Here is a 23,272-nt window from a genome sequence, read left to right on the forward strand (position 1 = left end):
ATGAAAATATTTAGTGAGAAGTGGCTGATCAACAGATTCACATGCTTCACAGAAATAAAAAATGAATCCAGAAAAATAAAAAAAAAATGATTTGGCAATGAAGAGGCCACTGTTGACTTTTGAGAAGGCAATTTCAATACAATTGTGAAGGGGGGGGGGCAGAAGATTAGATTGCTAGGGGATAAGGAGAGAGTGGAGAAAGCATTTGATCAACAGGAGAAACAAAAGCAACATGAATGTGAGAATATAGTACAGAACATTGCACAAAACAAAGAAGAAAATGGGTGATATTTTTAGGTTTATGGAAAATTTTTTCAGCCATCATTTTTTTAAGGTCTTTGTTTAACAGTGAGAATCTCTATATTAAAGGATATAAACATTTTAGACATTTCCTTAAAGATTTCCAAATTGCTTTCCTGATAGTTGAATTAACTTGCAGCTCCACCAACAATGCATCAATATACCTATCTTTTCTCTATACTTTTGTTCCTTTTATTCTGAGGCTATCAGGTACTTATACCCTTATTCAGGACATTAAATGTCTACCACATGAAAGATAAAAAGACAGGTCAATTTCTGATCTGAAAAAGCTCTCAGTAAAACAGAAAGAAAAATAATATTCCAAATTTACCACAAAGCAAGGGATGATAATATAAATGCAAAACAAAATCTAGGCAAAGTACTCTGACAAACTTATGAAGGGAGAAGTTATTTTTAAGAGATGATATTAGAGTGTTAGGGAAAACTTCATAAAGGAGATACTTGAATTGGATTTTGATGCAAGAAATGATTTCAATGGGTGGTGGGAGGGTGTAATATTTATTCTAGATTTGAGAACTGATTTTAGCTGATACAAAGGCAGGAGGGGATAAGAGGAGGAGGGTTTAAAGTGTGATGGATTCAATTTGGCTTAAATATCGACTAAGTGATGAGAAATAGTATGAATGATAGAAAACTATAAAGGTAGATTGGAGTAGAAGTGATTTCCAAGGATAGCAAATGTAGAGATAAGAAAAGAGAGTCAGGGACAGAACCTGACAAATTCTTATTCAGTCTCTTCTATCTTCAGTATGGGATGACTCCCTATCCCATGAAACATTTTGAAAAGAGGCCTTCTAACAACTCTAATCAGTAGGAAATCATTCTGAAAATGAAATTGAAATAAGTGTCCCTGGGATTTCCATCCAATAGTGTTGGTTTGACCTTCTGGAACTGCATAGAATAAAAGAATTCTACTTCTAGAGAGCAACCCTTCATAAGTTTGAATTTTTTTCTTTTTAAAACTAAGTATATCCAGTTTTTTAAGCTATTCCTTTGTGATGTGGTTATTAATATTATTTTGGTTGTCTTGGGATTTTAGCAACTTGTTAATATTTTCCCTAGAATATGGTCCTTAAAACTGAATCACAATATTTCATTTGTGAATTGACAAGGTCCTAGTAGAATAAAGCACAGTAGCTCTGTTCTCAAACTTTTTCTGGTCACTATGCTTCTTTTAATACAGCTGAAAAATCACATTAGCTTTTTGGGTTAAGGAGTTGCAACCATATTGTTTTAAAGATTCTAACAATATTTAGAGGATATTTTTTCTCCTTAGTGAAGACAGAAACAAAATGGGAAATGAATAGGTTTGTCTTTTCTTTATCATCTTTAATATTACATACTCTTCTTTGTTCCACAGTATTCAAGTATTTTAATAGTATTTTATTTTTCCAATTACATGTAAAGATAGTTTTCAACATTCATTTTTTTTTGTCTGAATTTTCTTTTTGATTTTGAATTCCAATTTTTTTCCTTTTCTCCCTTATCTTCCCCCTCCCAAGGCAGCAAGCAATCATATATATGTATGTAGTTATGTATGTATGTATATATATATATATATATATATATATATATATATACTGATACACACACATACTTGTGTGTGTGTGTGTGTGTGTGTGTACTATCCTTATATTAAGAAGGTTTTTTAAATCCCTTTCTGAAAAATGTCAAATTGTCTTAACAATATAAAAATCTTATTTTAAGATTATGGACTGCTAAATTTAGAACTGAAAAGAACCTCGGAGACTATTCAAACCCTCCAATTTTATGGATGAGAAAAATGAGTCCCCAGAAGTTAATTTATTGGGAACTTTCTTTCAAAGAAAGAAAAGACAGATGGGTAGAGCAGTGGACTTCCTGGAGTAAGGAAGACCTGAGTTAAAATTCAGACTCAGATACTATCCATATGATCTTGGGCAAGTCACTTAATCTCTGTTTCAATTGACTCAACTGTGAAATGGGAATAATAATAGTAGTATTATATTATTAACTCCTTTATTATTAACTATTATAGTATTACCTCCCAGGGTGGAGAGGATCAAATGAGATAATATTTGTAAAGTGCTTAACCAGTGCCTAGCAAATGATAGATACTTAAAAAGTGCTAGTTTCTTAATTTATTTCTTAACATTATATGGGTTTAAATGGAGCCTATGAGCTTTCCATCTGTCATCTCTTACTCTTGCTACATGACTGGTTCATATTCTTTATGGTCACAAATCTCTGATGATATTGTTACATTGCTTTTTTTTGTGGGCAATTCATGAATAATAATATGCTACAACCTATTTATCCCCAATGGAAATCTCTTCGTTAACCTTTGGGTAACCTTTAAATTTTTACCCATGAAAATTATACTTTTCCATAATTTTTAGCTATAGAACATCAATAGGAAAATATTGGTGTTCAAAACATACATTTTTGTTTGAAGAAGTAGTCTGGAGTTCATAGAAAACACCGAACAATATCCTAACTGCAATTTCTTCATTAATTCTGCATCCCATCTGCAGTGTCTATCCAAGACATATGTACTGATAGACTATAAATATTTTTTATCTACAAATTTTTCCTGTGTGCAAAATTACTGAATTTTTTTGAGTGATTATGGCTCTTATTGAGGAGATTTTTCAGTGTTCCAGTACTTGAAACAATCAGCACAATAGGTCTGTTAACAACAGCATCTGGAGGACCTCACCATCTGTAGAGAACCTCTTCCATTTGGAGTCCTCTATGACAATAGAAAACATCTTTGGAGCGCATATGTCTCATTTAATATAAGTAGGGTGTAAGGAAGGGAACATGCATTTATTAAGGCAATGTGCCAGGCATATTGCTAAGTGCTTTATAAATAGTACCTCTTTTTGTTTGATTCTTATAGTAACCTTGTGAGGTAGCTGTTATTATTATTCTCATTTTGTAGTTGAGAAAACTGCAGTTAAGTGATGTGTCCACAGATAATAAATAACTGAAGCTGGATTTGAACTCAGGATTTCCTGACTTCAGAATCAGGACACTATCCATTGTGTCACCTAGCTGCCATCCAGTTTTCCCTTTCAGTCTTTATTGTTTCAATGATCTTACATTTACATATGCATGGGAGGAGTCTTGTTAGAGGAGAATATTAACAGTTTTACTTTATGGAATAAAATATTTTTTAAACAAACAACAAATACAATGGAATCTTTTATTCCCTGTAATTTTCAGGCAATTGTATGACTATAAAGATCAATTGTAGAACATTGTTGATGAAATCTTATCTGTTCCCTTCTCATATTTCTTTTTTATCAAGGATGCTTTTAAGATATATGTAATTTATTTTCATAAGTATTTGTAAAGATGAGAAAGTAAGATAGAGTTGTAGAAAATCTCATCAAATTTTACCAGAGGGTTGTTACAGCTCTGCCTGCTTTCACCTCCATGGAACAAGATGCCCCACCAGGATAAAATGATCATTTCTAATTTCATTGCCACGTTGCTTACTCAGCCTCCTCTCCCCTATGACTGGAGGACTACAGTGTGGAATACTAAACTCCTCTCACAGTTTTTGTTTATAGAGGGCAGAAATTAAATTTCCAGGTTATTCCATTCTCCATCTACAGCTCTGCCTAATTTCAATCTATGAAACAAGGTACCTCCAGATGCCCATAGTCCCTCCTTTCTACACCTTCCAACTTTCTCTTATAAATTATTCTTCCCTCATTAGACTATAAGCTCATTGAAGGTAGACACTTTCTTTTTTTTTAAATTTGTATTATTGGAGCACAATATAGTGTTTGGCAGATAGTAGACACAATAAAAATCTATTGAATTGAATTTATTTCTTTTTGGTATTAAAAAAGCCTGTAATTTTTCTTCAATGATTTGGTATTTTCTTTTTCTTTCCTGTATCTTGAGAATCAAAACCACAATGATTTCCCAATTGTTTCACCTCCAAAATAATCTTCCTTCCTTTGTTTAGTCACTTTATTGTAGAAATGTTGACCATATTCCAAGTATGCTTTTTTTTTTTTTTTTTTTTTTTTTTTTTTTTTTTTTTTTTTTTTGCTGAGGCAATTGGGGTTAAGTGACTTGCCCAGGGTTATATAGCTAGGAAGTGTTAAGTGTCTGAGGCCATATTTGAACTCATGTCCTCCTGACTTCAGGGCTGGTGCTCTATCCACTATACCACCTAGCTGTCCCTATGTGTGCATTTTTAATCTTCCTTTCAGCTTCATCCTTGAATACTCTTGATGATGTAATTTAACTGGGTTTCATAAAAAGCTTACTGTAAACTCATCTTCCCCTTCTCTACTTCTTCATGTTTTATGAAGCAATACAGCTCATAATCATCTCATATCCTTTTTTTGTAAAATTTTGCAAATGACTCCCTTGGCTAGCAGCTTGGAAAGGAAATCAAATGTTTTCTAACTACGGTATTTTTTAGTTCTTTTGGGAGCTTTGGCTTGTCCGTTTTCTTTCTTTGGGCAATGTTTTGGATAAGTTAAACTTTTATAAGAAAAAAGTATAGTGTGTATCAATGTTCATTCCTTTATCCATTTCCTATTTTTCAACATCAGTTGTCAAATTAGAGCTATATTAATTGTATTTTGTATCTTCATATTTTCAGTCTTTCTTTTGACTCATAATTGATTCTAAACTTTGATCTAATAAGTCAATAACCTTACTATCTATAGACAATTGATTGAGAAATGACATTCACATTTGATAACTAATCATCTCCTGTTCATTAAGACAAAATTTATTCATTATTTTGAAGTTACTTTGATATCATCATCATTTCTAATATCTACCAAATCTTTTCTTGAAATTATTCACAAATCTTTAAATTATTCTTAAACTATTCATGATATATAGATATATTGGTATAGCTTGAAAACTTTTGACTTCACAAATTAAACCATATTTTCAAATTTTTGTCATGTTCCTTTCAACTTTGTATTGAAGTTATTGAAAATATGTGTTGATTTGATTTAGAATATCATGTCATGTTTTTTGAAAAAAATTCTTTATAATTGCATTCTCTAAATAGGATGTTGGTTCAATAAACTGCTATTATTTTTATAGTAGTCTTTTTGTTATCTATTTATAATTGCATCTTCTAAATAGGATGTTGGCTCAATAAGCTGCTATTATCTTTATGGTAGTCTTTTTGCTCTCTGAGATGTGAGATGATCAGATAACTAAATGACCTATTAAATACTATTTTTTGGCTTTTGGATATACCATAAAACTCATTCAGCCATCTCCTTTATTTGCCTCTTCAAGAAAACTTAGAAGCCATCCTTCCATTTTGTTATAATTTCTTTGTATCATCTGGTTTCATGTACATCAAGAATGTTAAAATTAACATGATATAATTCTTTCAATAATGTGTCCACTTGTTGATCATTAGACAAATTTCACATTTAGGGTACTAATAATTAATTATTAAAATTAATAAATTATATTAAATATATATTATTGATTTATTATGGTACCAATAATAAATAAATAGAAATTGTGATTGTTCATGTCCTCTGACTCTTTTTCTTCTGCTTGGCAGAGGCAGAAAGAAGTCTTAAAAACTGAAAGTCATTTTGTGTGTTCCTTTCTTTTGCAAGTTGCAATGGCCAAAAAATTCCATCAGATAGTGACCATGATCATGATAATAAGCCTCTCTGTAACTAGCTAAGCTGGTCTTTAGAAAAATAGTCATAATCTAGTGTTAGAACTGTTCTCAAAGCCTTTCCAGCTTGATAAAACCTACCAAAATTTATGTTCTCCAAGGTCAGACTTCAAGAATTTGAGGGTCCCTTCCATGCCATAATGACATATCGAGTAGGTCTTTATTAGGGAAACTGAGAATAGAGTCAATTAAACACGGAGCCACGTGTTAGCTTGAGAGAATTCAGCAAGAAATAATATTCCTCTTTATTGTTTTTGTCAAGGCAATTATGTTTAAGTGATTTACTCAGAGTTACATAACTAGTATTAAGTGTCTGAGGTTGGATTTGAACTCAAATTCTCCTGACTCCAGCACTAGTACTCTATTCATTGTCCCACTTGCCACCTCTTTTTGTATGATTAAACCACAAAAGGTACCACTTAAAATTATACACATACATATATATATATATATATATATATATATATATATATAAAATATACATACATACTTATATGAGGCAATTTCTCAATGGAAATTCAAAGGAAAATTCTTTTTGCTTTAAAGAAACACTGTAAATGATTGAAAGGATATTAGATTTGTAGTCAAAAAGTTTGAGTTCCAGTCTTAATGTGACTTTGGACAAACTACTTAATTTTCTTGAGACTTTCTTCATTTATAAGAAAGCATAATACCTGCTCTGCCTACTTTTAGTGGTACATTGGAGGCACTAAGTAAAATAATATATTTATTTTATAAAATGAGAAGCACTATATGAAAGTAAAGGGTTATTGTTATTGATTTTAAGTGGTAGCTCAGTTATTTTATCAGATCAAAAGGCCTAAAAAGAGACAGGCTATTGGGACAATGTGGCCAACTCACCACCGGTGGTGCTATTTGATCCTGAAAAAATAATAGTCAAATCTCATTCAAGTGAAGTTCTGGGAAATTTTCCTTGTAGATAACAATTGATCTTTTTCAAGTTAATGACTAGTTTCAGGACATTTACTGTAGTTACATATTGATTACTTGAGGTTCTGCAGAATTTAATGTGCCACATTTATAAGAGCAGCATTCAGAAATTAGCTGATTTTTAAGCTTTTTTTTTCTTTTACAAGTCCAGTTTTCAGGGAGGAAAAAGATATAATCCAGTAAAGGAAATAACAAACAATTTGGGGAGAGAGAGAGAGAGAGAGAGAGAGAGAGAGAGAGAGAGAGAGAGAGAGAGAGAGAGAGAGAGAGAGAGAGAGAGAGAGAGATGGAGACAGAGATGCACAGAGAGAGATACACACAGAGGCAAAGGAAGGAAGGAAGGGAGGAGACAACACAGTAGATTAGTAAAGTTTTTGGATTTTGCTTTCTTTTTTTAAAAAATGCTATTTTGTCAATAATTTTTTCTTTTTTTTTTTTCCTCTTACTGCCCTTCCCCACTGAAAGAAAAGAAAGAATACAAAACTCCTCTATCATATAATCAATTAAGAAAAAATATATTTTTTAGTCCTTTTGAAAGAATGAAATTTACAAGGATGTTATTGATGTATTGTGAGGAAAATATCCTCATTTGGGACAAGGGGATTGATTGCAATTTTATAAGCTGGAGAAGGAGGAAAAAGGTTCATACCTTTGCAGAGTGGTTTGTCTTGTATTCCCTTATCCCTCCAAACAGTTTGCTTCTCAAATGCACATAAAGTTCTGGAAAGGTTTGAAGCAAAAAATGATTTTTATCGGCAATAACCTCCATAATGTTAACAATACAGCCCAAAAGGGCCCAGATGAGATCAAAGGGAAAGGAAATGAGCAGCAGCATGAATCTGCATTTTAATATGTGAATCTAATGCCAAGGCAAAGGAGATCTATGCATACACAGGGTACTCATGATTATAAATCATATGGGAGAAGTCAAAGTATCTATGTGTAATGCCATGATCAGATGGGAACATAACTGCTAGATATAATAAAAGTTGTATACTTGAATTTAATCATGTATAAGGAACTTGAAAATGGTTAACTCACAATCAAGGCTCAAATGAGCCAATATTTGTTGTCAGTGAAAGTAGACTCCAAAGACACCACTAGCACAGGGCAAAAATCCTTTGCCCCATGGTGCTGAGATCTGAGGTGAAAAGACAGGCATATTTGGGAGAAGGGATAGAGAGGAGGAAGTATTTCCTTTCCAAGACAACCACACTTTGTGGTCTTTCTTGACTACTATGTCCAAAGTAGTCCCATTTTGATTTTAAAGCCCTGATTCAAAATAATCCTGGAGCTTTGAGTTTCTAACTAGTGGCAATTTAGGACCAATTTTTCACATATCCTTATATATACCATTCATTCACTCATTCAACAAATATTTTATCAAGTACTAATAAGTGCTGAGCTCTTTGCTAGGTGCATATAAATGCAAAAATGAAAGTCTTTTCATTGCATTGATGCAATTCCTCTAGATCCCATTCTAGTTATGCCCCAGAGCCCTATGGGTTAGTCATAGAACTCTTGAGGTCCAAAGTGTACCATTCAAGGTCTTGAAAGTATGGAGTCAGGGTGGATCCTAGTTGAGAATAAACTCTCATATGTGTATACCTATGTGAGCAACTGCATGAGAGAGGAGTTGAGTATGTTTTTAGATATGCTAACAAGACAGTCTCAGGAATTTGGCTTACCTTTGTGTGTGACCATTAAAATTCTCCATCATTCTTAACAATGGAGACTCAATAGGCTTGTTAAAGTTCCTGCTTCATATCATTAGGGCAAGGAACTTGGAATTGATTTAGTTGGTAATGGGGAGGCATTGAAAGTTTTTGAGAAGGAGAGTAACATGATTATATGGTTACTTAATGTAGAAGGCTGGAAGTCAGAAGTATACTTGAAACAAGGTGTTAACTCATTGGAATTGATGAAATGATGGTTTTCTAATTCACATATATACTTAGTACTTAGAATGGTGATGTAATGGTTCTCTAGTTCACACATACACAGTATGCTGTAATGATGTAACCATAATATAGTATTTAAGGGCTGAGAAAGACTGGAAACGGGATGCTCCAGTTTTGACCAGCTTTGTGGTGACTCTCCTGTCTTCTTTACTCCTCCACTAAGACCAAGGACTTGGGTTGATCCTGAGGTCCTCCAGAAAGCTAGCCTGAATATTACAACTTAATTTGGCAGCAGTGTGCTGCTGGATTAAAGATAGGAAAAATTTGGCGGCAAGGAGGTCAATTAAGAAGTTATTGAAGTAATCTACAAAGGAGCTGATGAAGCCTTCAAATAGAGTTATATCATGTTAGAATTGAAAGGGCTCTCAGAGATGATCTGAGTCAACCTCCTCCTTTAAGAAATTATGGAAATAGCACTTAGAAAGTGATTCATTCAAAATCATACAACTCAGAACTCAGGTTTCTTAACCCTTAGTCAGTGATGTGCTTGGAATTTCATAAGAACTGGTTGTTATATTTTTCAGTGTGAGCATTTATATCTTGAAAATCAGCAAATCATACAAATCGAGGCTTGATTTATTGTTTTGTTGACTGCTTAGAATTAAGAAAGTGATGGAGAAAATACTAATGATGAAGATTAAACTTAAAAGTATGTCTGGGGTACATTTCCCATCATTTGCTAAACATTTACCAATTGGCTGAGTGTAAGTGAGGGAGGAGCCAAAGATCATACTCAGTTTGGGGATTTGGAGATTAGAAGGAGGGACAATAAAAATAGGTAAGTAAATAAGTCAAACCAATTTGAGGAAAGGATGAAGTTTGATCCTAGGTTTCTTGGCTATGAGGGGACTGCAAGACATCCTGGAGCAGTAAATGGAAATGCGTAATTCTTTTCTTACAATACTATTTATTAAAGTGGATTTCTCAAAAAAAATATGGTTAATGATACAATCTATATCAAAACTTTATAAAACTTTGAAGTGCTATTTAAAATGCTATGTAAATGTCACAGAACTATGACTGGCTTTGATTTTTAGTTCTAAAGGAATAAAATGGATGAAGTGGGGAGCAAAGATAGTGAGGAAGGCACCTGAGTATATGAGAGGCAGGAGCAGGAAATAGCAGGACAGGGAATAGAATGACTCTCTTCTTTCTTGCTTTTCTATTTGTTCTGTCTATTAAACAAGCAGGAGGGATGTGTGTGTGTGTGTGTGTGTGTGTGTGTGTGTGTGTATGAGGGTGGCTGCCCACAGATATTGGGATGGAGGGGTCATTGAAGTGTCATGGTTTGTTTGAGATATTGTGAACCACTGATATGATGGGTCAGGGCAGTGATATATATAGATAATAATAAAGGATGGTGGGTAATGATGTATATTCCCTAAAAGTTTTAGTGTAGTTTAAAGCTTTAATAAAAAACCCATTATTTAAATATAATTATAAATAAATAAAATAATTTAATTATGAATTTAAGAGCCTGACATTGTGCTAAGATTTTGGGGACATCTTGTATTTTGGAGGGAAAGTATAAATAAGATTTCTTTTTATTGTTTTCTTCATTTTTCTACTTACACATGTATATTGATTTTAAAAAATACATATTTCTTTATGAATCATATTGGGAGAGAAAAATCAGAACAAAAGGGATAAACCTCGAGAAGAAAAAAGAAAAGGAAAAAAGTGAACAAGATATTTCTTTAAAAATGAACAGAAGGAAAAAAAGATATAAAAGGGACACAAATGGTAATTTTATTACCTTATTAAATTTAATATGCATGTATTTCCTTTTAAAGTGGTCTATCATTTAAGTTTATAATTTCTTAGACAATCCTCTTTCTTACTTAAAATATGTGTATTTGCTGATGTTCATTAAGTCAACAATAAAAGGATTTTTTTGAAAAGAAAGCATTAATACTACTTAACTGAGCTATTTAACAGAAAGTATAATTTATCAACTTATACGCTTTAATCCTTTTAAGTAATATTGAGTAGGCTTGACTTTAAAAGCAGCAGGTAGGGTATTTTTGGCAAAATGCTATATTCCTTTTTTCCATTCCATTTCATTTTGTTTTTCTCACTAGTATTTTTTTTTTCAATTACATGTAAAGATAGTTTTCAACATTCATTTTTATAATATTTTGAGTTCTAAATTTTACCTCCCGCCTCTCCAAGATAGCAAGCAATCTAATATATGTTTTATACACACACACACAAACACACACACACACACATACTATCATTTTAAACACATTTCTAAATTAGTCATGTTGTGAAAGCAAAATGAGAATAAAAGGGGAAAACCATGAGAAAGAAAAAGTAAACCAAAAAAAAAAAAAAAAGAGAGAGAGAGAGAGAGAGAGAGAGAGAGAGAAATAAAAATAGTGTGCTTCCATCTTCATTCAGTCTATACAGTTCTCTCTCTGAATGTGGATAGCATTTTCCATCCCAAGTCTACTGGAATTGTCTTGAATCACTGCATTGCTGAGAAGAGCTAAGTCTATCATAGTTGATTATAATATAATTTTGCTGTTATTCTGTAGTTTTTGGTTCTGCTCACTTCACTAAGTATCAGTTCATATACATCTTTCCAGGCTTTTCTGAAATCAGCTTGCTCATCACTTCTTCTAGAACAGTAATATTCCATTATATTCATGTATCATAACTTATTCAACTATTCTCCAATTGATGGGTATCCATTCAATTTCCATTTCCTTGCCACCACAAAAAAAGCTGCTACAAATGCTTTTTGCATATGTGGGTCCTTTCCTCTCTTTTATGATCTCTTTGGGATACAGAACCAGTAGTGACATTGTTGGATCAAAGGGTACACACAGTTTTATAATCCTTTAAACATAGTTCCAAATTACTCTCCAGAATAGTTGGATCATTTCACAACTCTACCACTGGTGTCCCAGTTTTCCCACATTCATTCCAACATTTATGATGATATTTTCCTGTCATTTTAGCCAGTCTTATAGGTATGAGATGGTACCTCAGAGTTGTTTTAATTTTCATTTCTCTCATCAATACCTATTTACAGCACAAAAAGTGATATCCTTTAGAGCAGTTGTTCTCAAACTTTTGTTTTTAGTATCTTTATCCTATTAAAAATTATTGAGGATCTCTCCAAAGTGTTTTTGTTTATCTGGATTATATTTATAGACATTTACCATATTGCAAATAAAAACTACTTTTGAATTTGTAGACTCTCTAAAAGGGTTTCAGAGATCCCCAGGATTCTCTAGACCATACTTTGAGAACCACTGCTTTAGAGATAGCTCTTCTTGCTTTTAGCTATTTCTTTTGCCTTGTTTGGTTTCTCTCATCCTGAATCTTTCTGTGGTGGGAAGAAGAGAGCTGAATTTGTAGAGACTATCTTGCCTCTACCTCTTTGAAAGAATTTTTTTTCTTTCTCTCAAAGCAAGACTGCCATGAATATCAATTGTTTGCCTGCAAACTCTTCAATCAGGAATTTTACTGGAATCTTTGAATCTCCCTAAGCCAGCATATGGCAATTGCTAATCATTCCCTTTGGTCAGGCTGGATGTCAGCCAGGTTTCTAAAGGGATTTTCATTTTTAAATTAAAGTGATTTATCTACCTGTCCGCATCTTTATGGCTGCAAGTCTCAACTTCTGGCCAAATATATAGCTGATGTCAGCTTCCCCACTTAGCATTTCTGGTTTTTAATTAGTATATCAGCTAAACAAGATACAGTCATTTCAATTTTAAGAACATGTCTTGTCTGTCAGCCTTGACAGTTTAAGAGAGAGCTACTGAGCCTCAAACAGAGGGCAGTTTTAAGGAAAGAAATGGTATTTAAGGCAGAAAAGTAGGAGAAAAGTCTCAGTTGGGATAGTGCAAGAGTTTCTGAGAATCTTCTCTCTAGCCTTTTCATCTGGCACCTCCTCCACTCTTCACAGGCCTCCTTTTGTGATACCCTCACCCATATTCCAAGAAACCTACTAATTATCAAGATTTACTAAACCTTAAGAATGGAAAAGAGGAAGGAAGTGAGAGAATTTGGAACTCAAAAAAAATTTTTTAATGAATGTTAAATATTCTTTTTTAACCTGAAATTGGGGGAAAAAACATTTTTAAAGGATGTATTCATTAGGTCTGAGTGGTGTAGTGGATCACACTGACTTTTATTTGCTATGTGACTCTGAGTAAATCATTTAACCTTTGCCTTTCTCAGTTTCCTCATCTTTAATGTGAATATAATAACAGTACCAAGCTTCTGGGGTTGTTGAGAGGATCAAATGAAATAATATTTGTAAAATACTTAGCACAGTGCTTGGTATGCACTAGGTGCCTAATAAATGCTCATTGCCTCCCTCTCTCATATACATATATTCTTTTTGCCTTGGGTTTTGTGAGAACCCAAGTTCTTAACTCAGTTTCTTAACAGGGTTACTTTTATGATCTTTTGATCTTTTTGTATCATTTCTTATTATTAAATAAAATTAATAATCACAGAGTACACCAAAATACTGCAGACACACACATATACTTGCATATATCAGCTCAGAATGTATCAACTCCATCAACTGGCACCTTCTCCACTCTGCAAAGGCCTCCTTTTATAGTGTCCCCCCATATTCCAAGAAATTTCCTAATTACCAGGATTTACTAAACCTCAAGCAAACATTTTGGCTTTAGTTGGGTTTAGATGTGAAATAACAAAGTTGGGGTATGAGGGTGGGCCTGACCAAGGATTAAACTAATCTTCCTTGGATTATACAGAACAAAATTGTGAAACAAAAATTACTAATGCAACATTTACGGTAAGATTTTACATGCATAAAAGTCAATAAAGTCTTATTTATTGTGCCCTTACAGCTGCTGTAAGGAGTTTGCCTTTTACTAATTGTTTTGGGATTATCCAATAGGCTGTAAACTTTAATGCTGTGTTAGTCCTTATTTGTACTCATCAAATTTCAATTATGGTTAGCCATTTGCATTTTTCCTAGGCTAGAAGTTAAAAAGAACCATTGTTGGTTGCACATGAAATATAGCTATTTGTTTTGATTTCGAAGGAAGATATAAAGAATCTCTGGCCTGAAGTTGAGTATCTAAAACCTTCATGGGAGGTTTCTTTGCTTTTGGATTACTTGGGTTCCCTGAGACCTTTACAAGGGGTCCAAAAGGTCAAAACTATATTTCATAATATTACGAAATTATTTCTATATATCATAGGTCAATAGATACATCCTACATATAACTGAATCTAGAAACAGTTCTCATGCAGGAACTGAAAGTAAAAAAGTAAAAATCTGGCTTTTTCTTTTTTTTAGGATTTCTCTCAATAATAACATTCTATTGACTCTGGATTTGATATCTGTAAGTGAAAATAAATTTTCAACATTTAATACATTATTTTAAAAATGTTTTCCCTGATTTCTTCTAGGAATGATCATTTTATATTAATAAAGCTACTTTTTCTTCTAATTATCTCTAAAAATAGAGATTTAAAAATTAAATAATATTAAAATTAATTTTAAAATATTTAAAAATTTTAAATATTGATACCATTTTTTATACTCTCTAAATATTTCACTGTATCTCTTCCTTCCCTATTCCTAGAGAGCCATCCCCTAGAATCAAAAATATTTTTAAAAGGAAAATAATAAAATAACCAGAAAAACTGATCAATACATCAAAGAAAATCTGGCACTATATGCAATATCACACACCCATGGACATCCTATCTTCACAGAGAAGGGTAGGTGTGATAGGATCCTCTCATATCTCTTCTTCTGGACCACACTTAGTCTTTATGATTTTGCAAATCAACTTTTAATATATATGTATATGTATATGTGTTTTTATTTCATTAAATATTTCCAAATTACATTAAAAATTATTAGCATTCATTTTAAAATTTTTGAGCTCCAAATTCTTTCCCTCCTTCTCACCCTTCTCCTTCCCAGTAAGAAGACAATTTGATATAAATGTGAAATCATGCAAAATCAATATCTACTTTTGATTGTTTGGGGGTTACCTTCCACTTGTAGCCTTATAGTCATTATGTATATTGTTTTCTTGACTAGCATATTCACACTTGCTTATGGCATTGTAATATTTCATTAAGTTCTTGTATCAAATTCATTTAACTTTCATCTAATCAATGAACATCACCCCCCCCCATTCTTTTCTGCTATAAAAAGGAATGTTATGTTCATTTTGTTGTATAAAAAATCTTCTTTGTAAAAATCAGTGATCTTCTTGGTCTAGTATGTACATTCTAATAGAATATCTAGGTTAGAGGTATATTTTTTTTATTTTTCAATCTATCTATCAAGACATATATATATGTATATATATATATACACATATATGTATGTATCTATCTACAATAGATAGATAGATAGATAAAAGTAATTTCCCCCTTCATCTAAAGCAGTGGTTCTTAACCTTTTTTGTATCATGGTCCCCTTTGGTAGTATGATAGAGCCAATGAACTTCCTCTCAAAATAATATTTTTACATGTATAAAATAAGATAAATATGATTACAAAGAAAACCAAAAGTTATTGAAAATAAAAATAATTTTTTATTCAAGTTCATGTACCTCCTAAAATCTATTTATAGATCCTCTGAGGAATGAAATCAATAAGAATCTTATCACTTTCAATTACTGTTGAGAAGTATTAGCAGCTGATAGTTATGAGATTGTTAGGTAGTGATAGTGTTGGAGGATAGATTGCTAAGGAATAGGGTAAGCAAGGAAGTTTGAGAATAACTTTGAAAGCAATCTATATTTCGAAGCAAAGACTTTCAAACCAAGTCAGTTTGTATTGGATGAACAGCTGCTTTGTGCTCAGAACTATACTAGCTCTTGGGGGAGAGAAATGAGTAAATAAATAGAAAATATTTATTAAGTACTTACTGTATTAAGTGCTTACCTTAAGATATATAAGGAGAAAAGTAAAATTGTTTCTGGCTTCTTAAAAAGAAATTAAAGTATGGTGCTAAAGAGTTAAAATTGTGAACGATAGGCAATGTGCTTAACCCTTCTCAGGTTCGATTTTTTCTTCAGGTTCTATCTAAATGGAGATATAATAGTAATATCTACCATTCAGGTGGTGTAATAGAGCATTGGGCTTAGAATCAGTAACAGCCATCTTCAAGAGTTCAAATCCAGTCTCAAACACTTGCACTGGGCAAGTCATTTAACCCTGTTTGCCTCATTTTCTGCATCTGTAAAATGAGCTGTAAAAGAAAATGGCAAACCACTGCAGTATCTTTGCCAAGAAAACCCCAAATGGGGTCACACAGAATCAAACACCACTGAAAAACAACAAAAACCTTCCATGCACTACCATCCTGAGGATCAAATGAAGGATGCATGTAAAACACTTTAGATCAAATGAGGGATGCATATAAAACACTTTAGAGGCCTACATGTGCTACACAAATGCTAGCTATTATCATTATTAGTCTCCATTTGCAGAAATAATTTAGACACACTGTGAAAACTAAAGAAGAATACTAGGTAGTACACAGTCCAGTCCCAAATTATAGAAGATACATATTTTTCCTTCTATAGGACCCTAACTACAACATCAAAATGACTATCTATGTACCCTGAAAATGAAATGTTTTACCGAGAATCAGCGGCTTTCTGTTTCCAAAATCAATATCAACTCTATTCTCAGTCTTTCCTGTCATTTTCAGATATGCTCTGAGAGATTCTGTTTTAAACAAGATTAAACATGCTCACGGTTCAAATCTAAATGGGTCCTAAGTAAACGTTGAAATAGTGTGCTCTAATGTTTAATTCTCAGAACACCCTCATTTCATCCCTCAGCAAATATGCTCCCCAGCAGAGTTTCTTCCAGTTACACAATGGGGCAGTGGAAGGTTAAGGCATGGCCCCTTTTGGCAGTCAAGTGAAGGCTGTAGATCCCTTCTTAGAATTATGTTTCTGTATACATCAAATAAAATACATAAGATTACAAAGGAAATCAGTTATATTAAAACATGGAAGTAAATCGAGCATTGGTCCTGAGGTCAGCAAGATCTGAGTTCAGATTAATCTCAGAGGATCCCCAGTTTTATACCCTGGGCAAATCAATTATTCTCTGCTTCAGTTTCTTCAATTATAAAATGGGGATAATAATAGTTCTTATCTCCTAGGACTGTTGTGAGAATAAAATGAGATAATATTTGTAAACTGCTTAGCACAATATCTAGAACATAGATGGCACTAAAATGCTAATTATTATTGATATTGTGGCAGCTGGGTGGCTCAGTGGATAGAGAGCCAGGCTTGGAGTCAGGAGGACTTGTCTTCCTGAGTTCAAATCTGGGCTCAGACATTTACTAGCTGTGTGACCCTGGGCCACTCACTTAACTCTGTTTGCCTTAGTTTCTTCATCTGTAAAATAAGTTGGAGAAAGAAATGGCAAACTTCTATAATATCTTTACCAAGAAGCCCCCCCCCCCCACCATGGGGTCACAAATGACTGAAAAACAAAAAATTATCATTATCATTATTATTATTGAAATAGAATTATTAAAACATTAAAATAATTAAGTTTATAGACCCTACCTTAAGAACTTTTGATTTAGAGGGCTTTTCTAATATGTAGAATTATTGTCTGCCATGAATTTTTAATTCGAAATAAGGAGAATTAACCTTTGAACTTCTATAATTGAAACATGACTTTGTGAATTATCATTGTAGTGAAATTTTGTAGCAGACACTAGATGAGGGAAATGTGTCTCGCATTTCCTTATCTAGTTCATATTCTAGTATTCTATGTTGTGTCATTGATAGTTATGCAAGGGGAGATCTAGCATGCCCTTGCTGTCATCTAAGAGGACATGATGATTCCATTTAAGACTGTGTGAGATCTAATTCAAGCAACTTTTATTAAGTACCTATTATGTGCAAAACACAGTGCAAGGTGCTATAGATATGAAGACAAAAAAATCATTCCCTGCTCTCAAGAAGCTTGCTTATATTCTGCTCCTTCAAAAGAGGGGCAGTTGCAATACAATGGACAGAGCACTGCATGTAGTTCTAAAAGATCTGAATCTGAGTCATAACTCTTGTGACCTTGCACGAATGTTTACACTCTCATATTCTCAAATTTCCTCATCTGCCAAAGAGAGATAAATTACCTTTGTTCCTCTGCCTTACAGGAGATGTTCTGGAGATCAAATGATAACATATCTGTGAAATCTCTTTAGAAATTACATATAGTATAATATAGAAATTCCTGTCAACAGGTACTTACTAAGTACTTATTGCATACACAGCATTGAGCTCAACCTTGGGGGAAAGATGAAAGAATTTAAAACTATATGGAAATTTTCCCCATGTGTTGCTACTTTTTCTGAACTTCTCCCCTTCCTCTCTATTTTCCCTTATTATAAAGCAATGGGTTTTTTTTATCCTTTTTTGTTAACTTTTTTTTCTCAACCTTTGGCAGTGTAGTAGAGTCTAGGAGCCCCTTCTCAGAATAATGCTCACAAATTCATAAAATCAAAATAGAATTATGAAGGAAACTAAGCACACTGAAGTATTGTTATCAAAGTGCTTCTCAAAAAAACAACAAACCACTGACCTCAAATTAAGCATTCTTCTACTAAGGGATATATTGCAAAATGCAGGTAATATAAAAAGAAACAAAAAATCAAAAAATGAATTTTAAAAAGATACATGTAAGTTTTTATTTATTTATTTTTGTAAGGACAATTCAAAGTGAATCTAGCAGACCTCAAAATTTCTGATTTTTATACTATGTTATCACAACTTTTTCCCTGGAGGAATTATCTTCCATTTTTTCTCTGTGCCTTCACTGCTTTAAATGAAGGTTTCATAACTAGGAGTACCTCAGCTGAGATTCCAGTGACATGGTCTACACCAGTATGAAATACAGTGTCATGAATCCAGGGAGGCTACAATTAGTGCTGGCTGATGAGAATAACCTGTTGTCTTTGTCTAATTGAATTAAGAGCCATCTGGACAGGGACAATGTTTATACAAATTACTGTGGGAAGACCGCAGAGCCACAGGACTGTGTCATACCCAACTCATATTAGAAAGAGCTATTTTTGAATAGTACTAAGGCCCTCTTCTGATGCTTCATTGTGCTCTAGAGGTGACCTTGAACTTTTGAAGGCAATGCATTTAGAGTGCAGGTTCTGATAGTTCTTTTCCTTCATTTTTATAGTCTTTTAATTTTATTCAATTACATTTAAAAGTAGTTTGCAACATTCACATTTGTAAGATTTTTTAGTTTCAATTTTTTCTCCCTCTCTTCTTCTTTTCCTCCCTCACCAAGATGGCAAGCAATCTGATATAGATTACACATATACAATTATGTTAGACATATTTCCACATTAGTCATGTTGTGAAATAATCAGAACAAGAAGGAAAAAACTAGGAGGAAAAAAACAATTAAAAAAAGTGAAAATAATATGCTTCAATTTGCATTCAGATTTTATAGCTCCTTCTCTGGATGTGGATACCACTTTCCATCAGAAGTCTTTTGGAATAGTCTTAGATCACTGTATTGCTGAGGAGAATTAAGTTTATCATAGTTTATCATTGCACAATGTTGCTCTTAATATGTACAATGTTCTCCTGGTTTTGTTCTCTTCGGTCAGCATCAGTTTATGCAAGTTTTTCTAAAAGCTCTAAAGTTATTACAAAGCATGGTAAAAGAATGAACCTAGGTACAGATTGCATGGTTACCCTCTAAGGACTGACTTCAGTTTACCAATAGAGGATTAAACCTTTAGGTGATCAATTTTGTCAGCTAGAGCAACACATGAAACTCATCTGCTAAGGTAGATTGAAGGGACTGAAATATGCTTTTGTAGAATTAGCGACAACTAGGAGAGGCAGCATAGCAGTGAACTAAAACCAATCTAGGAGGCTTTTACTAAATTGTTTGCATATCTTTTTGACTTGAGAAAAGAAGTATCAAATCCTGCTGTTAGCAACATTCCCCAGTGGGTCCAGAACTAGTTAAAAATTTAGTTGGAAATTTTAATCAAAGAAGTAAAAATACAATAAAACATAGGTATCGTTGCATTTAAAAACTAAATCAACATGATGCCAGCAAAAATCTTTATGTATGGATGAATAGCCACCATTTCTATTTGCTTTTGACACTATGGGTCTAGCTTGGGCTGGTGATCTACTGGCCAAGTGGTCTTCAAGTTAAAGATTTTTTATTGCATTTTAAAGTATAGTTTTGTGTATTAAATAATTTTAAACACATACTTAGCTCACTGCTTGTACAAAAGGAGACATCTATCTGGATTTGACTTTTCAATCTATGATCTTTTCATTTTAGGTGTCAGAAACACTCTGAAAAATATGGGTTATGTTTAATCTCTCAGTGCTTCAAATTCTCTAAGACTCTAAGTCACCAAAGAGGACCTCTACATTGGTGTAAGGAGGTAGTTTCTTTTAGAGGAATTCCCTACATCATTAAAGTCATAGGTATGGACAAAAGCAATATCCCCTTCACCAATGCAGACAAAACAACCAACCTTCAAAATGAAGTCACTGACCTAGAAATGTTTAAGTATTGATATTCAGCAGGAGCCATTATTTTATTTTGATCAAAATGACTTATTTGCTCAAATTCATACTTTTAAAAATTAATTTTTTTTATTTCTCCCCAGTCACATATAAAAACAATTTTAACATTTGTTTTTTAAAACTTTGAGTTCCAAATTCTCTTCCTTCCCAATTCTTTCATTGAGAATGCAAGTAATTCAAAATATATAGATTATACATGTGTAGTCATGCAAAACATTTCCATCCTAGTCAAGTTGTAAAAGAAAACATTAAAAAAGCCCTCAAGAAAAATATAAAAGTTGTTTTAAACTATGCTTCAATCTGTATTGAGACATCATACATTCTTTTTTTTTGGGGGGTACAGATAGCATTTGAGTATGGATAGTACTTCAGCGTGTTCTTGGATCATTATATTGCTGAGCATAGTTGTGTCATTCATAGTTGATCATCTTACAATATTGCTGTAATTTTCTACACAGTATGTTTCACTTTGTATCAGCTCTTGGAAGTCTTTCCAGGTTTTTCTGAGAGTATCGTGCTCATGTTTTACAGCACAATAGTATTCTATCACAATCACACACCAGAATTTATTCAGCCATTTCCCTAATTGAGGGACATCCCATCAATTTCCAGTTCTTTGCCACTAGAAAAGAACTGTTATAAACATTTTTTTTTTGCTCACATTGGTCCTTTTCCTTTTTTTAAAATCTCTTTTGGGATACAGACCTAGTAGTGGTATTGCCAGATCAAAGGTTATGACTGGTTTTATAACCATTTTGGCCATAATTTCAAATTGCTCTACAGAATGGTTGGATCAATTCACAACTCCACCAGCAGTGTATTAATGTCTCATTTTTCCTATATTCCCTTCAAATTTGTTATTTTCTTTTTCTATCCTTTTAGTCAATCTAATAGGTATGAAATAGTACTTCAAAGTTGTTTTAATTTGCATTTTTTGAATCAATAATGTCAGAGCATTTTTTCATATGGCTATAGATAGCTATGATTACTTCATCTGAAAACTGTTATCTTTTGATCATTTATCAATTGGTGAATGAGAAGCCATTATTTTAAAATGAAAAAGCACTCCAATTTTAAAAGTTTGATATCATTTGATAATTACACACTTGTAAGATATATTTTTATTTCTCCCATTTTACAAATGGGGGAACTGAGGCTAGAGAAGTTTTATATTGCCTAAGGCCACCTAGCTAGGAAGTGTTTAAGGCAGGATTTGAATCAAACTTCCTTGACTCCCAAGTCTGGTACTCTATCTGCTGGCCACCCAATTGCTTTCACCAAGAAAGGGCCATTTCAGAAGGAAAATAAGCTGCTACAAAAAGCTAAATAGGAAAAAATCAAAACAGACTGGAGGAAATGGGTTAAGCTAAAGGAAGGAGGCAGGGCATGAGCTGAGCATTCAGGACCACCATGGCTTTCCAGGACTGGAAGTGGGGGTGAGGTGAGAAGGGGTGCAGCCTGAGCAAAGACAGGAATGAACAGAGAGTTCCAAATGGGATTGATTGAAAGGATATCGCAACAGCAGAAGCTCAAGTGAGGGGTGTGGGCAGAGCATTAGCATTCATCAGCCACCCCAAGCTGGCCGCCTACACATGCAGACACACCCACAGCTGCTTGAGGAGCTAGTGCTCAAGAGGTCTCCCTTCTGGACTGAAACAGAACCTTATCCCTCTAATAAAACTTGCTGCAAAGTCGCCAGGGACAGGGCTTCCCAGATGGAGCCCCTTTTGCAGGCTGGTGTCCATCTTGCCTTCTCTCAGCCAAACCCAGTCCCTGGTCAGCTGTGAATGAGGGTGGGGACACTCTGAATTGGAAACAGAGTAATAGCTGAGCTTAGGACTTTCTGTTACCAAATAACTGTTAAAAATGGTAGGCATGTATGTCTGTCACATTAGCTAAGAAAATATTAGCCACAACTTTGCCTGCCAGGCAGGAGAAGTGTGTGTAGGAGCAGAGCTGATGGAGAAAGGCACTAAGATCTGCCTGGCTTGAAAGAACTTACCCGATTTGTTTTCATGGTATTCTTTTGGGATGAATTACTTCCATTGGAGGAAAGGGGAAGAAAATAACAGAACTTATTTTTTTAAGCTTTTGATAAGGGTCTATGGTAAACATGAATGCCTTAAGTAAGAAATTGTGGTAGAAGAGAAAAATAGTTTGATAGTAAGGGAAAATACTAAACTAGAAAGAGGTTACTCATGGGTCTGGCCAAGGCACCTCCTTGTTTAGATGATTGAGTCAGAAGATAAAGACTTGAGTGGTGCACTATGCTTTCCCCAAAGGTGACTGGGACAGCTAGGTGGTACAGTGGAAAAGAGAGCCTGACCTGGAGTCAGGAAGATCTGATTTCAAATTTTATCTCAGACACTAATGACCCTGAGCATGTCACTTAACTCGGTTTACCTCAGTTTACCTATTTGTAAAATGAGCTGGGGAAGGAAATGGCAAGCTACTCCAGTATCTTTCCAAGAAAATCCCAAATAGAGTCATGAAGACTTGGACACAACTGAACAATAACTCTAAGGTAACTAAGTGACAGAAACTAGTTTCTGATACACTGAGATGGAAATTCAAAGAAACCAAGTATGTATTCAAAGCTCTCCTCCATATTATTGCATATTCAAATCATGGGAAAAGATACTGATTTATCCATTTTTACTAGGTCTTATAGTTTTTAAAGTTTATATATATATATATACATACATATATATATATATATATATATACACATATGTGTGTGTATTTATACACACACATATATAAGTGTGTATATGTATGTGACAGGGAAATAAAGAGAGTCTACC

The sequence above is a fragment of the Sarcophilus harrisii genome, chromosome 1, assembly GCF_902635505.1.
Source record: "Sarcophilus harrisii chromosome 1, mSarHar1.11, whole genome shotgun sequence".
Classification (NCBI taxonomy): Eukaryota; Metazoa; Chordata; class Mammalia; order Dasyuromorphia; family Dasyuridae; genus Sarcophilus; species Sarcophilus harrisii.